This window comes from Diabrotica virgifera, chromosome 4, assembly GCF_917563875.1.
Source record: "Diabrotica virgifera virgifera chromosome 4, PGI_DIABVI_V3a".
NCBI lineage: Eukaryota > Metazoa > Arthropoda > Insecta > Coleoptera > Chrysomelidae > Diabrotica > Diabrotica virgifera.
In genome coordinates, this window is record NC_065446.1 from 189,479,073 (window position 1) to 189,497,636 (window position 18,564).

The window sequence follows — 18,564 nt, forward strand, 5'->3', positions numbered from 1 at the left end:
TTTCTGTGGTTTCTATCCTGGTTTCCAGAATAGTACATAACTGTCCCTTCGACAGCACACCTTCCTACATTTGGCCACCATGTTTCTGCTATCCCCAAGACATCTATCTTCAATCTCTTTACTTCTTGGATTACGTTAGTCAGCTTCCCAGCTTCATACAAACTTTGCACGTTCCATGTTCCGATCTTCATTTTAATTCGTAAGTTTAATTGGGTTAGGCTTTTATCATTTAACTGCGTTCCCCCCGGAGATCCGATTGGGGAACTGTTTATAACTCCGGAAATTTTATAATTAAATGACGTCATTGTGATTCTCTTGGGATAATAAGTAATGAAGGTGGTATTACGTTGCCTTCCTTCATGCCATTTCTTGGCTTGAGTTTCGGCCGCCCACTCTGGGTCAGACGCCGTTTGTAACCGCCCACTCTGGGTACAGACGTTACAGTTTCACCATATCTGGTTACCCTCACTTAGTTTAGCCTGCAGACCAATGCAGTTGCCCGGGGTGTGGCACGTGGAGCCATAAGTGAGAGTTAGGTGTCTTGCGAGGACCAGTTATCAAGAACCATCTCCTGTCTATGACACTCGATGTGGTCGTTCCGATAAAAGGTACTACCTCTGCAACACAACCCTACACCCCACAACCATGTATTACCTTCACAAAATTTTTCGATAAATGGTTTAACAAACTGATGGTTCTACAAACAGCACAGGTTTTTGCTGTTGTCTTCTTAGGTAGAGATATAAACAGTGAATTAGACCAACCATTAGGTAGTTGTCCGCTGGTATAAATGGTATTGAAAAACGAAGTTATAGCCTCTAAAACATTGCTGTCATTTATAAGCTTGTATATTTCAGTTGGAATTTCATCAGGACCAGTCGCTCTGCCACCTTTTGATGATTTTATGGCTTTTATTACCTCAGAGCGTGTTATTAGGGGTCCGTCACAGTTAGTAATATCGGGAGGTGAACTACTCCTATCGTCTTCGAATAGGTTCGTACGTAATTTTTCCATTCTTTAAGTTTGTTCTCTACTTCAAATATTACTTTACCATGTCTTTGATTATAAACCACCCACCATGTAGTTATTAATCAATGACCATGTTCATCCTGTAGCAATGCAGTTTGTTTCTTATTAAAGATACCAGCCGCTTCTTTCACTTTTTTATACATGTTAAACGTGTCGTATCTGTTGTCAAGTTCTTCAATGTCATGAGACTGTTTGGCTAGAAGTTGACTCTTTGCTTCTCGTATTTTACGTCGAATTTCTTTTTGTATGCTGTTATAAAGTGTTTCGTTGTTTTTCGCTAGTCGCCATTGTTCCATCAAATGCAATATTCCTTCTGTCATCCAAGCCTGCGTTTTTAGCTGTGACCTGCCTTGTAAATTTCTCACACAGATTTCTTTTACTGTTGTCACGAATTTTTTTAGCCCTCATCGACATTCTCACCGATATTTTCCCAAATTAAATTTTCGTTCAATTGTCTTTGAACTGATTCCTAGCTACTTTTGTTGCTTTTAAAAGTTTTTATCTTCGTAGTAATCGTCCCTTTTATCGCTCAATCAGTATATTGGGCTCTCCCCCTTAAATAAGAACTCTTAACGACCGTTACAAACGTTGTAGGTACATTATATTAGCTTATAATTCCAGCCAAATTCTTTAAAATTATTAATTAAAGACACCTTGTTTGAAAGGGTTGAGGGGTTTGAAAGCTGATTAAGTGATTTAGGTGCTAAGCTTTAAAAAAGCTTTATATGTAAAATATTAGTTAGTAAAAGCGTCTTACACTTGCGCCGAACTTTGTTAAAAAAATAATTGAATCGGTGAGTTCGAAAACCGTACATGTCCAAAATCTGCGTTTCGAGAAAATCAATAAAAACCTTTTAACATTGAAACTACTCAACATAGACTATTGGCATGCATAAAAAAGTTTTAGGTCTCTTGCTTTGCAATGTGTTTTTAATGGTAGTTTTTCAGAAAATAAAATGGACTACCAATTACAGATCAAACTGAAGAATGGACTTGTATGGTTTTTGAACTCAACCCTATAATATACTAAGAGAAAAAGGTAAACATTTCTTGATTTATTTAACATTTATTCAATACATAATATCAAAACTTTTATCTCAATCACTTAATCATTATTTTTAGAATTTGTGGTTTTCCATGATGTGATGTGCACCTCAATTCCAATGCTTCACCTCATTACCTTCTCGATGTCCAGGATTTTTTTTCATTCATTGGAACGGGTTCTTTATACGCCTTACTAGTGGGCAAAGGTGGAGTGTTCTTATGTTCTTTGAGCAATTTAAAAGTATGGGAGTGCAAACCACCTATATAGGTATTCCCACGTTTTAACACATTCCGGATTTGAACTGTTATACCGGAACTCCCTATAGTTTGACACAGCAAATGTATCTTTGTTGGAACTAGTAACTCGAGAGCCACACGTTTTTTTACAGTAATCGGGCCACCAGTACTTAAAATCAGTAATATCAGTGTATTGGATTTGCTTCAAAGTAAATGGCTGCCTTGTTCTGGAAGTCCTTATTAGGTCCTCGTATTATTCTGGAGTATAAATTCGATCATGTTTTCTGAAATTCCGTTGTGCACAACCAAAATCGCGGTCACAAGGCACGAACTAAAGGCCTCTTATTGGAAAATAATGATATACTTTGTTGAATCTCTTGGTTGCCTGTAATGCTAAGAGGAAACGAACCATTGTTTGGTTTTAGTTCTCCCCTGCACATCCATCAGAAAACAAATGCAGTTCAGTGATTTCAGGGGGGTATATGTTTCATAATGTAGTCATTAAGGAATGTGCACACTTTATTAGGTCCCTTCTGACCTTGACCTTCCTGGTAGGTATAAAAAAGACCAGTATTCTCTTTGAGGTTATGTATTTGGGATGCGAATACCCAGAGCTGTCTAAAATAAAAGATTTCCTGGACTGGAATGTGCGGTAATGGCATGTTCCACATATAATCAAAAGCTAATTCCATCACTTCTGGTCTTCCAGTACACAGGGTTTGCACGTATTTAATTTTATTATAAAACTTCTTAGCTAGCCTTTTATGAACCATTAGTTCCGCTGCAACTGCTCTCTTTGCGTTATCATTAAGATTAACATCTCTAAGGTCCGGTTTCACCAACAACAAATAAATCAATGAACAGTTATTCGTTGAATAAAATTTATTAGACGTCATTAGACGTTTATATTTATATTTTGTTTCAGTATAATTTTGATTATTTCATTCATAGGAGATTCTGACCAATAGAAAGCTACAGAAATCTAAATTAAACTGATTATTTCATTCATAGGAGATTTTGACCAATCGAAAGCTACAGAAATCTAAATTAAACTGATACTTGACCGTCGTCAAGCATATTACGTCAGATGCCCTTCGTTGCTACGAAAAAATACATTCAGTGACATTAATGACAAATGTTTTAAAAATTATAAAAGTGATGACTTTCAACCGTCAAATACATATTTATAACAACTGTGTGTTTAATGTACTAATTTGTACTTACATAAATAAATTACAATAAAATTTTGGTTTTGAACAGGTTTATTCATGAAATAATCGCAACAAATTGCACTCGATCTCTAAAATTAATATAGAATTTTGGTCCTCGTGACACTTTGACATAATTTCACTCGCCTACGGCTCGTGAAATTAAAACTGTCAAAGTGTCACTCGGGAAAAATTCAATAATTTTAGAGCTCTTGTGCAATTACTACTGATAACTTTTTTGATTATTTCATTCATAGGAGATTCTGACCAATAGAAAGCTACAGAAATCTGAATTAAATCGATAATTTTTGATAATCTCCCGTCGTTAAGTATATTACGTCAGATGCCCTTCGTTGCTAGGAAAAAATACATTCAGTGACATTAATGACAATGAATGTTTTAAAAATTATAAAAGTGATGACTTTCAATCGTCAAATATTTATAAAAACTGTGTGTTTAATGGTACTTACATAAATAAATTACAATAAAATTTTGGTTTTGAACAGTTTTATTCATGAAATAATCGCAACAAATTGCACTCGACCTCTGAAATTAATATAGAATTTTTGCTCTCGTGACACTTTGACAAATTAAAACTGTCAAAGTGTCACTCGGGAAAAATTCAATAATTTCAGAGCTCTTGTGCAATTACTGCTGATAATTGCCCGTCGTCAAGCATATTACGTCAGATGCCCTTCGTTGCTACGAAAAAATGCATTCAGTGGCATTAATGACAAATGTTTTAAAAATTATAAAAGTGATGACTTTCAACCGTCAAGTACATATTTATAACAACTGTGTGTTTAATTGTACTAATTTGTACTTACATAAACAAATTACAATAAAATTGTGGTTTTAAATAGTTTTATTCATGAAATAATCGCAACAAATTGCACTCGAGCTCTAAAATTAATATAGAATTTTAGAGCTCTTGTGCAATTACTACTGATAATTTAAAGTAAAAGTGGCTAACTTTCTTAAAAATATTTATAGCGACATTATCTTGCCAATTTATTTGAATAATAAGTATTTATTAAATAAATAACTAAAATAAGCCTTGAAGTCCAAAATGGAGAAATGTCAGTTTATTGGTCGAATAACTTTATTCGTAGAATAAACTACTATTTGTCGTTGGTGAACCGGGCCATAAGTCTCGTTCCATGTCTTTCACATTCCGAACATACATCAATTTGTGGTCTCCCAAATTTAAGATTGAAGTTTTCGTTTTCCCAACTAGCAACACACCTTTTTCTTTTTCTGCCATCACTAGTGGTATCAGTAACTTCTTCACTATCACTGAATAATATAATTTTACTTGAAATTTTTGGAAATTCGCAAATATCAAGCTATTTTGTACAATACACATACACACGAAGTGAACGTTAACCCTTAAAAGACTATGGTTGCCATATGGCAACCATTGTAAGCAGTGATCTAAACCATTTTTTCAGTAGGTTTCTCTATTAAAACGCAGATGGCGCATGCTGTTCTGAATAGCAAAATAAGTATATTTTAACGTAGTACTGAAAGTTCAGTCTCAGGTTAGTGCTTGTTTGATTAACATCGTTGTGTATATATCCGATTTTTGTTGGTGCAAAAAAATGGACATCAGATTTGTGTAAGTAACTTTTTAATACCTAATATAAATTATTTTTTGTTTAGTATACGATTTTATTTATAAGAATAGAGTAGATTTTAATAATGTTGCATTAGTTCGTTATTTTCTTTTAGTGTGTAAATATTTTAGGACGGGAAAAACTGAAATTGCCATATAGCAACCAGAGTCTCTTTCAGTACCAATTATTAAATGTTTTTATTTTATTTTAGAAGAGGCTTTACTCTTGAAGAGGCGTTACAAATGGCGTACGCGGACGATTTAGATGTGGAGGGAATCTACATTGAACCACCAGACACAAATGAATTGACCGATGAAGATTCTGCCGATGAGGATAATGGTGGTATGGTAGATAATTTACCAGCAAGCCAGTTACCAGCTCCAGCCGAGCTTCGGGTTCGCAATTCGAACGAAAAGGATTTTGCAGTGGAGAAAATAGACCCGACCAAGGTATATTTTGTATTTTTACGAAAAAGATAGGTGATAAAGTTTTATTTACTTTTAGGTAAACTGGGACAAAGAGGGAGATGGAAGCAACTGCTAGGCCATTTCCAGCATCCAGCTACGAAGTATACAGTAACTGCACGCCCTTTGAACTTTTCGAAAAGTTTATTGATGAAGAATTAATCGAACTACTGGTTACAGAATCCACGAGGTATGCACATTTTAAATATTTAGCAGATCCCCAAATTACGATCAACGAAATGAAATGTCTTATAATAATTTTGATCATAACTGGATATAACGAATTATTGGGCAAAAACTACTACTGGGACATGGAATCTGACATGATAAATAAATGTGTTTCAGAAATGATGCGACGAGACCGATTTTTAACAATTTTTCGTTTTCTTCACTGCGCTGATAATAGTAAGCTTGAGAAAACAGATAAGATGTCGAAGTTGCGACCTATAATAGAAAATCTGCGAAAGACATTTTTAGACCATTTTATTCCAGAAAGGGAGCTAAATTACGATGAGTCGATAATAAAATATTTCGGTAAACACTCTTGTAAACAATTTATAAGGGGAAAACCCATCCGCTTTGGGTACAAAGTCTGGTGTATAAATACAAAATCTGGTTATTTGGTCAATTTCAATATATATCAAAGTAATGATCCGAACTCCAATGAAGATTATCAAAAAATATTCGGTAAGGCTGCCGCACCACTCGTATCGATGCTAAATGACTTACCCCCACATAAGAAACACCTGCGTTACTCACTGTATTTTGATAATTTATTCACTAGTTTGTCTTTACTAAAATTTTTAAAAGATGAAGGTTACGGCGGAATTTGAACGATAAGGGAAAATCGTATCCCAAAAAACTGCCCTCTGAAAAATAAAACCCAGATGACAAAAGTGAATCGAGGTGAACATGACTCTGCTCTTGATAAAGAAAATGGAATACTTGTTGTTCGTTGAAACGTACACGCTACAGAAAGTAAAAAGGTTTTCCCGAAAAGAAAAGAAAAATATTTTAATTCCTAGACCATATGTTATCGGTAAATACAATTTAGCAATGGGAGGGACAGATCTCATGGACGAAAATACAGCCAGGTATAGAATAAGTATAAGGGGTAAAATATGGTGGTGGTGCATTTTTCTTGGCTTATTGATGTATCAATACAAAATGCGTGGATTATGTACAAGCAGTCTGGCCACAACTGTAAACAGCTACAATTTAGACGTGACATTGTAAAAGTAGCTTCTAGTAAGTTTAGAGATCCACCTAAAACTTTAGGTCGACCATCATTAAGCTTATCGTCCAGCACTAATAGTAGAGTTAGTGATGATATTAGGTATGATAATTTTAGACATTTTCTGGTATCTACTCCGGAAAATAAGAAAAAGAAATGTGCAAATAAACCGTGCAAATCTATAATGAGAACGATGTGCTCTAAATGTAACGTTGGCTTATGCTTAGCGTGCAATGTACCGGGTGTCCCAATAAGAATGGCTCTCGGCCATATCTCAGGAACCGTTTATAGTAGAGCTTTGAAATAAAAAATTTTATAACAAAAGTTGCCTCAGGAAAAGCCTGGAAATTATTTTCATAATTGTGGGTCCACCGCTAGAGGGCGTAATTGAATATCAAAAATAAAAAAATCTAAATTTTACAAAATTTTCCTAATAAAGGGGCACTGGAAATCCGATTATTGTATTCCTCATCAAATTCTGCGCATATTTGATTTAACAAGTTTAACTCTATCTTTGCAAATAAGAGGTGGGGGTGAGTGGGAACCTTGTTATGAAAAAATGGCTGTAAGTCCGGTTCTGCTAAATCAAATTTTGAAAACTGGGTCTTGTTGAAGACAGATATTTTTCTTCAATGTAAGCGTGATAATTCTGAACCATTCTAATAAGTAATAAGCCAGCTGGGAGGCGTTATTTAATTTTTTTCAGAAATCTAGTTTTCTTTGAAAAATATTAAATACAAGTATGCATTTTTAATCATACTTTATAAAATTAGATTAAATTAGCAATAGAATAGCGAAAACCGCATGTCGATACCTTTTTTCTATCTCAAGATATCTCGAGAAACGTGTAAATTTTATACATAACTGTTACTATCACCGGTAAACTAAGTTAATGAAAAGTAGTGTGCTGTGGAAAAAAACAAAATAACATTTTCCAGATGTCAACGTATAAAAATATAATTAATTAAAACAAGAATATAAAGAGAAGCAATACTATTAAAATTAAATAAAACACAGAACAAAAAGAACTACTTAGTGACGACCTAAATATTCAAATTGTTGCCCATCATACACTACTCTAGAATACATTATCCAGAGAATACTAAACGCCATTCAAAGCATATCGAGAGCAGAAATTGAGACTGCTGTTCAATCTACTCTTGAAAGAGTAAATATTTGCAACGAAAATGATGGGCAAAAATTTGAATGTTTATGTCATCACTAAATAGTTGTTTTTATTTCTTTGTAATACGGCTTTTCAACTCTTCTCATTTGTTTCGAGCCTCTGTCATATGCCGTATAATCCGTGTATAATATTAATATACGAGATATGAACGAGGCTCGAAACAAATGAGAAGCGTTGAAAAGACCTAATATACGTTGAGAGCTGGAAAATGTTTCTTTGTTGTTTCCATAGCACACTACTTTTAATGAATTATTTCGTTTACCGGTGACAGTAACAATTATGTTTTTAAATTTACACGTTTTGTAAGATATCTCGAGATAGAAAAAAGGTAATAAACATGCGGTTTTCGCTATTCTGTTGCTAATTTTGTCTAATTTTGTAATATGGTATTAAAAATGCATGTTTGTATTTAATATTTTCCAAGGAACACTAGATTTCTGAAAAAAATTAAATAACGCCTTCTAGCTGGCATATTACTCAGTAAGTTGGTTCGAAATCATAACTTTTACATTGATGAAAAAGATCTATCTTCAACAAGACCAAATTTGCAAAATTTGATTAAGCAGAACCGGACTCACAGCCAGTTTTTCATAACAAGGTTCCCACTCACCCCCACCTCTTATTTCCAAAGGTAGACCTAAACTTGTCAAATCAAGTATGCTTAGAATTTTATGAAGAATACGACGATCGGATTTCCAGTGCCCCTTCATTAGGAAAATTTTGTAAAATTTAGATTTTTTAATTTTTGATATTCAATTACGCCCTCTAGCGGTGGTCCCACAATTATGAAAATAATTTCCAGGCTTTTCCTGAGGCAACTTTTGTTATAAAATTTTTTATTTCAAAGCTCTACTATAAACGGTTCCTGAGATATAGCCGAGGGCCATTCTTATTGGGACACCCGGTACAATTTCACACTAAATAATTTATAGGTTTTATTGTTATTCATAGATTTTATTGTTCATTATTTTCATAGTTTTAGTAATGTTTTATTTTTATTATAATTATAATATAGGTAGTAGGAAGGACTACGGTTGCCATATGGCAATCTTCTTTTTTTTTTATAAAAAATACTTAAATTGTTTAATTTTTTTATTATAATTTTAATATTTGTTCAAAATAAAACATAAATCACGAACTTTTTTTCAGTTTTTTAATAAAAACAAAAGTCCGTCCTTTAAGGGTTTTAAGCGTGTCAATATCCAACTGACCACTATTTTATTGTTAAGGTGAAAAACCGTACAAGTCCAAACCCGTACAAGTCCCGGACATGTACGGTTTTTCTCCTCACGCAGCACTACAATCAGCTGTGGTACGTTAACGGCTAAGTTTGTAGTACGGTTTTTAGGCTCAATGAAGGAAGGGAAAAGTGTTAAACAAAATGGCTATTTTACTTTAAAATGTCAAATTTTGGACGGTTTTCGAACCCACCGATTCAATTATACCGGCAAAATAATAAGTTATTCCTATAATATATTATTTAAAAGTAGAACTCAAACTGAAAATATAATAATAGTAGAGAATCCGATATAAGGTCGATCTGCATCGATCTGTTTCGTCATCAGCCCATAGTCGTCCACTGCTGAACAAAGGCCTCCTCGAAAAACTTCCATTCAGATCTATTTTGCGCTGCTGCAATCCAGTTAGTAAAAAATCTCTTTAAGTCGTAAGTCTATCTTGTGGGTGGTCTTCCAGAGTTTCGTCTATCCGTTCTCGGTCTCCACTCCAAGGTTTTTTTGGTCCACCTATTAGATGGGGCTGTACCGTCGCCCCCGTTAGCAAAATTATTCCGATTCGATTTTTTTGCACAAACTTACTCAGAAAGAGGTCCTTATAACAATTCCACATGGTGCCAGGCGGTGCCGTGGTCGAAAAATTGTTTAAATATTTTTTTTAAACAATTTCACAAAAATAATTTTTTCATTTCGAATAATTTTTTTTTGATAACTTGGGTCATTTTGACCAAAAAACGTCTCTTGTTATTTTTCTCTAAAATTAGCGCTATAGTCAAGGCTGTATCGTAGCCCCGTTAGCGAAATTATTTCGATTAGATTTGTTTACACATACTTACTCAAAAATAGGTCCTTAAACCAAATCCACAAGTCCACAAAAATTGTTTAAACAATTTTTTAAACAAATTCGCAAAAATAATTTTTTATTTAGATTGAGTCATTCTGAGCAAAAAAGGTCTCTTGTGATTTTTCTCTAAAATTGATTGTTGTTGATTTATACGCGATTTAAAATTTGAAAAATGCGAATATGGCCATTTTCAAGGTTTAATAAATCGATTAAAAATTATTACATAGCGCTAATTGTTAATAATTAAAATTAACATCTTTGTAATAAAATAATGACAAAAATTTCTTCAGGATTTTGAAGGAGAGTATATATCTTGATTTGGTCGCTTTCTGACTTTCATAATAATAACTTTTAATCGAGTTATTAAGCCTTAAAAATGACCATTTTCGCACTTTTTAAATTTAAATCGCGTATAACTCGACAACAATTAATTTTAGAGAAAATCACAACCTTTTTTCGACCCTTTTTGCTCAGAATGACCCATATAATCTAAAAAAAATTGTACAAAGTGAAAAAATTGATGTTGTTCTGAAGCTATTTCCTTGTGGCATTTTTATAATCAACTACTTTCAATGGGAAATAAGCCACAATTTTACCAAAAAAAAATGATTTTATTAACGTTTCGACGCCCAAGTGGGGTGTCGTTGTGAAAATACAAAATAATACTGATAAGTGGTCAAAATACAAAATATGTAATACTGATAAGTATTATTTTTTATTTAGACAACGACACCCGACTTGGGCGCCGAAACGTTAATAAAATAATTTTGTTGGTAAAATTGTGGTTTATTTTCCATTGAAAATAGTTGATTGAAAAAATTGATTTTTTGAATTTGTTTAAAAAATTGTTTAAACAATTTTCCGACTGCGGCACCTCCCGGCACCCTGTGGATTTGTTATAAGGAGCTTTTTTTGGGTAAGTTTATGCAAAAAAACGAATTAGAATAATTTACCTAACGGGGGCGACCGACGCGCGACGATACAGCTTGGACTATATATTTATGAATATATATAATATATTTATGAATAGTACATGGAACTAACATATCTAAATGTACCTATATAAACTTATGTAAGTAGTGCACTTGCTCATTATGGTTTTTTTACTTTTATGTAAATGTCATCATTTTAAACTTGTATCTTTGACTGGCTTTATACATTTCTTTTTGTCAAAACTTTATGTATTTAAGTATAATAAATTTCCAGATTTAGCCATACGGCTCACACTCCCTCTAAGGGGAAAATTGACTCATCCCAGATACCTACGGTATCAAAAGGATTGAGCTCTGGTGGGACTCTTTCCGTGTTATCGAGCCCTACGTGACTTGGAATGCAGGTGTGTCTCCCAAAAATTTTCGTACACTTCTGGCCGTCGCGAGTAGTACAGCTTTCTGCATGGTCTTATAAAGATGTTCATTCAGACCCACCTTTTTTATGCTTTCGAGAAGGGTCTTTGGAATGACTCCAGTAGTAGACATAATAATCGGTATCGTCTGGGTACTTTGCATTCTCCATTGCCTTCGTATTTGAATTTCCAGATCTCTGTACTTGGCGATCTTTTCAGTAAATTTACTACGAAGATTATTTTTGTTAAGTATCGCCACATCAATTAGTGTTGTTTGTTTTGTTAATTTATTAACTAGTATGAGATCTGGTCTATTATGTGCCACTGTTTGGTCTGTGAGCACAGTGCGGTCCCAGTATAGCTTGTAGTTGCCATCCTCAAGCATACTCTCAGGGACGTATTGATAATATGGGTGATGGTCCGTTTGGAGAAGTCCCAGTTTGATAGCTATCTCTTGATGAAGGATCTTTTAAACTGAGTTATGCCGTTCCTTGTATTCAGTTGCAGCAAATGCCTGGTAGCCCCCGGTAATATGTTGGATGGTTTCTTGGACTTGACATCCATATAGGTATCTGTCGTTTTTAACCTGAGGGTCTTCGACGATATATTTCAGGTAATTTCTGGTTGGTATAACCTGATCCTGAATGGCCAGTATTGATCCCTCCGTTTCAGGGAACATCCTTCCTGATGTCAACCAATAGTTCGACGCTGTATTGTCGACATAGTCTTGGCTGACCTCATTGGGATGTCGCCCGTGTAGAGGTTTACCCATCCAGGTGCGCATTTTTTTCGTCTTTAGTGAGGTGGTTTATGCGCATTTCTCGTTCCCTCAGTTTGATCGGTGTTGTGTCATCTACTGCGCAAATAGCGCGATGTAGAGTAGATGTCTCGGCCTGCATCTGAAAATAAGTTCTTAAGTTAGAAATTTGTTTGTCTAATTGCTCACCTATATCCATAAGTCCTCTTCCTCCTAAATTCCGTGGTAATGTCGTTCTTTCCACTACACTTTTGGGATGGTGTTTTTGTGCCTTTGTGAGGTGTGTTCTTACTTTTCGCTGAAGATTTTCTATGTCCGTTTTGTCCACTTAACAATGCCAAATGAGTAGCTAAGCGCGGAACATGCGTAGGTGTTTAGTGCCTTAAACAAATTTCTACTGTTAAGATGTGAGCGAAGCAGCTGTTTTACCCTTCGTATAAACTCTGTAGGTATCTCTGTTTTCATTTGGTTATGGTCAATTTTCCGCGCTTGCTTTACTCCAAGATATTTATACATATCTATACAGAAGTAAAAACTTCAAATTGTATTTTGGTATAAAATAGTTTATTTAAAACTTCTAAAAGTCATCCACATGGATTGCAAAACGTTTTCGTTCTGAACAGAACATCTTCAGTGCATTCCGCAAAGTAGTTGTAACTAGCACACCAATGAAGATGGTAACTTCAAAATATATGGCTTACATTATACCTTATGATAAAATATTATGACTACAAGTCGATGTTACTAGATTAAAATATGTATGTGCCTAAAGAGCAACATGCTTCCCTGCTCGAAAAAACTAGAAAAAGCTCGAAAAACAGAGTTGGTCTGTGCTAATTCAAATGGCAAGTACCTAGTTTTTTCGAGCAGGGAAGCATGTTGCTCTTTAGGCACATACATATTTTAATCTAGTAACATCGACTTGTAGTCATAATATTTTATCTTAAGGTATAATGTAAGCCATATATTTTGAAGTTACCACCTTCATTGGTGTGCTAGTTACAACTACTTTGCGGAATGCACTGAAGATGTTCTGTTCAGAACGAAAACGTTTTGCAATCCATGTGGATGACTTTTAGAAGTTTTAAATAAACTATTTTATACCAAGATACAATTTGAAGTTTTTACTTCTGTATAGGTTTTTAAACTATGGTATACAGCCAACTATTGGGATTTTTCCATTGATTTTATTTATACATATCTTTTTCAGCCATGGCCTCGATGTTCTGGCCATTTTGCATATCGAATCCTCCGGGCTGTACTTTTCCACTGACTATATTTAAAATACGGCACTTGTCTAGTCCGAAGTGCATACTAATATCATTAGAAAAAATTTCTACAGTTTTTAGCATCTCATCGAGTTGGTTTCGAGTCGAAGCCATTAATTTCAAATCATCCATATACAATAAATGATTAAGCTTCGCCACCACATTGTTGTTATTTTTGATACTAAAACCTGCGTCTGTGGAGTTCAATAGCTGAGATAGTGGGTTCATAGCTAGACAGAACCACAGAGGACTCAGCGAATCTCCTTGAAACAGGCCCCTGCTGATTGCGATATTTTCAGTTTCGATGTTAATTTCACCAGGTATTTGAAGGTGAATTCTAGTTTTCCACTCCGTAATTATATGCTCTAAAAAGGTCACTATATTATCATCGACTTTATATATTCTCATTATATCTATAAGCCATTCATGAGTCACTGAATCAAAGGCCAAAAGATTCCTCTTTTTGGAATATGCCTGGTTAGAAATGACTGAGTCGATGAAGAGTTGTTCCTTGCAACCCATGGAACCCTTAGCGAATCCTTTCTGTTGAGGCTCTATGATATTGTGCAGAGCACAGTGTTGGTAGATGCGGCGGGCTACACAGGATGTGACCAATTTATACAAAGTTGGAAGACAAGTAATTGGGCGGTATTTGGCTGGATCTTGGGTGTTATTTTGATCCTTCGGTATTAAATAAGTGGTACCGTGAGTTAGGAATGCTGGTATATCCTGCGGATTAGAAATAACATGATTAACTAATGTTGATAAGCATTCATGAACACTCCAAAACTTCTTGAGCCAAAAGTTTTGAACTCCATCTGGTCCAGGAGATTTCCAGTTATGAAACTCTTTGATGATATTTAAGACTTCTTCAGTAGTGGACGGTTCGTGAAGGGTGGTAATGTAGTGTTGGCAGTTCTGTGTCGTATCTTCTATCCATCCAGCATTGTTGTTAAAAGCAGCTGGTGTGAAAAGTTGATTTCCCCAAAACTCATGAATTTCTTCTTGGCATGGGTAAGTCTTATCGACACGTTCTACAGTGGAATTAAGTTTTCGATAGAACGCCTTCTCAGAACTCTCAAAAAGAGTATTGTCGCTTTTGCGGTTGTTACTAACTTTGTACCTCCTTTGTCGCCCTGAATAAAGAGTTTTTGTTTTAATGTATCCAGACACTGATGGGCTGTGTTGTACTCAGCATTATTTCTTCAGCTCTCCTGATGACTTTTCTACTTGTTACACCTCGTATGTATTATGTGACTATACCAATATCCTTACGTATTAATTCAATCTTTCCGAGCAGTCTTTTTTCCCAGGGTGCAATTCTGTTACAAGTTCTTTCGGTGTTAGTACCCGTCTTGTTCTGATCTTAACGCCCATTACATTAGCAATTGCTGTTGCTGCACAGTAGATTAGCATGTGCAAATATTCTAATGTGTGGGCTTCTACGACATAATTGTGTAGGACTTCAGTGTTCACAATTTGTAACAGAGCCCTTAGTTTCTTACAAGAGTTTATTCGTGGTAGCGGTGGTCTGCTAAGTGAGTTTGTTCCATTAAACTCCTGTACCGCACGTGCCATTTCGCTTACTAGGTTATCACGTAACTCGTTGTTTTCCTGCTCTGTATCGTCAGGTTGAGTTTCTTGTATGGCAAGCTCAGGAATCTGTTCATGAACTTCAACAGAGACTTGATCTTCAATTACAACATCGTTATGAATCTCCCGTTCGACTTCGCTTCTGAAGGTATTGCGTCTAGTCTCTGGGATAAATTTGTTTCTTATAATTACCCGGTATTGGTCTGATACTCGTTGCTCCGATACTTGAATATCTGGGTATGTCCTGCAAAATTCAGCATACAGCTGTTGTCGGTAGTCGATTGTTTCTTAACCGAGGTTTGTTACCTTGTAGTAGAAGCGCAAAATGTTTTTATTAATGGACACAGTCCATTTCATGCGCTGCCTCGGTCGTCCCGCTCGAGTGAACGCCGGCTGATGTTCCAGTGCAGCACCTTCGGAGGGTGGAGCTCTTGTTGTTGTTTGGCTCGCTTGTGGTTGTGGTTGTGGTTGGGCTGTAGCTGATTGTATGACAGGGGCCCGCCTCCTCAACACCCTGCCACCGACGTTTCGCATGCTGTTACATCCAGCGCCGGCCCAGACGTGCCCTGGCGATCCCCAGGCAGCGATCCTAAACATAAATTATTAATCTCCATCCTCATGGGTGTGCATTTTATACCTACTGCCAGGTGTCAGTTTTTGTTCCACGGCAAGTATTCCGGCTACTCTCTGAGTATTGGCGCTACGGATACCCAGAAAGCATCCCCCATTCGCAGGGGGCCGCTCCTGATAGAAGAACTGACAAAAAACTCCCACAGGAAATTTTATTATTATTATTATTATTATATACACAGCTTGACTAGATTGGACCTCTATAACAAGAACATATACCGGGTGGTGAATTGGAAAACGAGCCATAGGAAACTCAATGTAAAATTCTAAACTGTTGAATTCCTGCTTCCCTATTTATTTTACATCAAAAGTCATCAGAAACTATTTGTAGAGGATTGAAATCTGTATTTAAAACAACTGTTAAAATTGTTCTACGAACAATAATTTTTCAAAATTTTGTAAAAATATAATATAATTTTCAGAGTAATACGCCAAAGTTATGCCACACACAGTGCAATATTGTGTATAAGGTTGCATTTGGTGACAATGAAATTATTATATTAGCAATTTGAACTGTCAATTTTTTATTTATTTTATCATTTATTGTTTAAAACGTAATAAAGTTGATAAGATACCCTCAGTTAAGGATAATGTATTAATAATAAAGATATTTTCTTTTAACAATAATGTGCACACTGTCAGTTAAATAGTAACGTGTGGCCTAACATGCCCACACATACCTACTGCGGTAAATACATTATATTTTTCAAAATTTTGGAATGTGTTTAAATCGTAGAATAATTGCAACTTTTGTTTTTACTACATATTGCAATACTTTACAAATAAGTTCTAATGACTTTTGATGTGAAATAATTAGGGAAGCAGGAATTCAACAGTTTAGAATTTTACATTGAGTTTCCTACGGCCCGTTTTACGATTCACCACCCTGTATACATATTTTCTGCAGCTGATTATTAACTTTTATTTTTTCTTTTCGTTTTCCTTTTCTTTGCGTGGTACCGCAAGTTAGGTTCCGTCGGGTTCAGAGGCTTATATCGGTTCTTTGAGCCTTGTCCTCTTTTACAATAGGTAGGATGCTAACCTGGCCCATCAACCCTCCTTTTTCCGCGCTTGGGACCGGCAGAGTTGCTCATCGAAAAACAGCGTAGTGATATCAATGTTCAAGAAACTAGACAAAGAAGACCCCAACAATTATAGAGGTATAAATCTACTGAACACCGCACTTAAGCTAACCACAAAAGTCCTAACCAACACAATCAATAAACTAACAACAAGGATTCATATCCGGAATATCCTGCGTAGACGCCTTATTTGGACTGAGACAAATCACAGAAAAGGCCATCGAGTACAATAAACCAGCATATCCATGTTTATAGACCTGACGAAGGCTTGCGATCGCATCTAAGTCGAAGACGACTTACCCTTACTCTATAGTATATACATACCAATAAATATTATACAAACCATCGAAAACATCTAGTTCCATAATCGAATACAGGTAAAGATAAATGGAAAACTAACACAGAAAGCGGATTCATACAAGATGACTCGTTAAGCCAACTTCTCTTTAATATATAATAATGTACGAAATAATAGAAGCAGTACGTAAAGGTCATGGATACAGAATGGGGAACAAAGAAATCCAAATATTATGTTATGCAGACGACGCCGCATTAATCGCCGAGACAGAACACGATCTCCAAAGATTAACACAAACACACATATTCAGTACAACAGCTAAGAAATACAATATAATAATAGGTTTGTTCTAGCATCAGTTTCAACCGGTTTGAAACCATCAGCGAATAGCGGACCAGCGCGAATAGAGGGGATAGCACTGGTGACTGTATTATGTTCTCTCACTGACCAACTGTTTGCTGACGGTTTCTGACTACTTTGAGTATTTGCTAGAACAAACGTAATATCAGCAGAAAAAACAAAATGTATGACAACATCTTAATATCCACTACGATTTAAAATCGAATTTGATGGGAAAATAATAAAGTAGGAAGCGAAGTTTGGAAATCTGGGAATAGATATCAGTTACGGAGCTGTTGAAGAGGAAGTACGACAATAAACCTTAAAAGCAAGTAAATGGGCGGGATAACTTAATGACACAATCTGGAAGTACAAACGCCTAAGACAAGACACAAAAGCAATAATCTATAAAACAGCAATTAGACCTATATTGACATACACGGCGGAGACAAGACCTGACACATCTAAAACGAGACGACTACTAGAAACAACAGATATGAAAATACTTCCACGAATATCAGGGAAAAGCTGTTGGATGGGTGACAAAACGGAAACTGGAGTGGAACGAACACATTCGTAGAATCACAGAGGATAGGATAATACGAAGAGCACGTGATGAGTCACCAAATTGACGAAAAAGTATTGGCAGACCAAGAAAAAATGGTGCGATAATTTAAACAATTTAGGAGGCTAATATTGAAGAAGAAACAGGCTTTAAAGCCTACATACAAGAAGGAAGAAGAAGAAGATTATTAAGTCTTAAGAGCATAGGTGCAAAATTTCGGACCAATGCTTTTTAAATGCATTCATTTTTTCGAATTCTGAGAAAACTAATAAATATTTTTGAAAAATTTAAACGCAGATTAAAAGATTGTATTATTAGCGAGGGTCGAGAGTCACAGAATAAACAAAATGTTTCTTTTGAATGAGACATTTGAAGTTCAAAATCACACTAAATTTTCTTTTTATTTTTTCACTCTTGCAACTTAATAAAATAAACATTAGAGAAGTTTTCAGGGACTTTTGCCCTCGGTAATAATGTAATGTTTCATTCTGCGTTTAAAATTTTCAGCAATACTCATTAGTTTTCTCAGGATTCGAAAAAAATAAATAGGTATAAATATTTAAAATGCGTTGTTCCAAAATTTTGCGCCT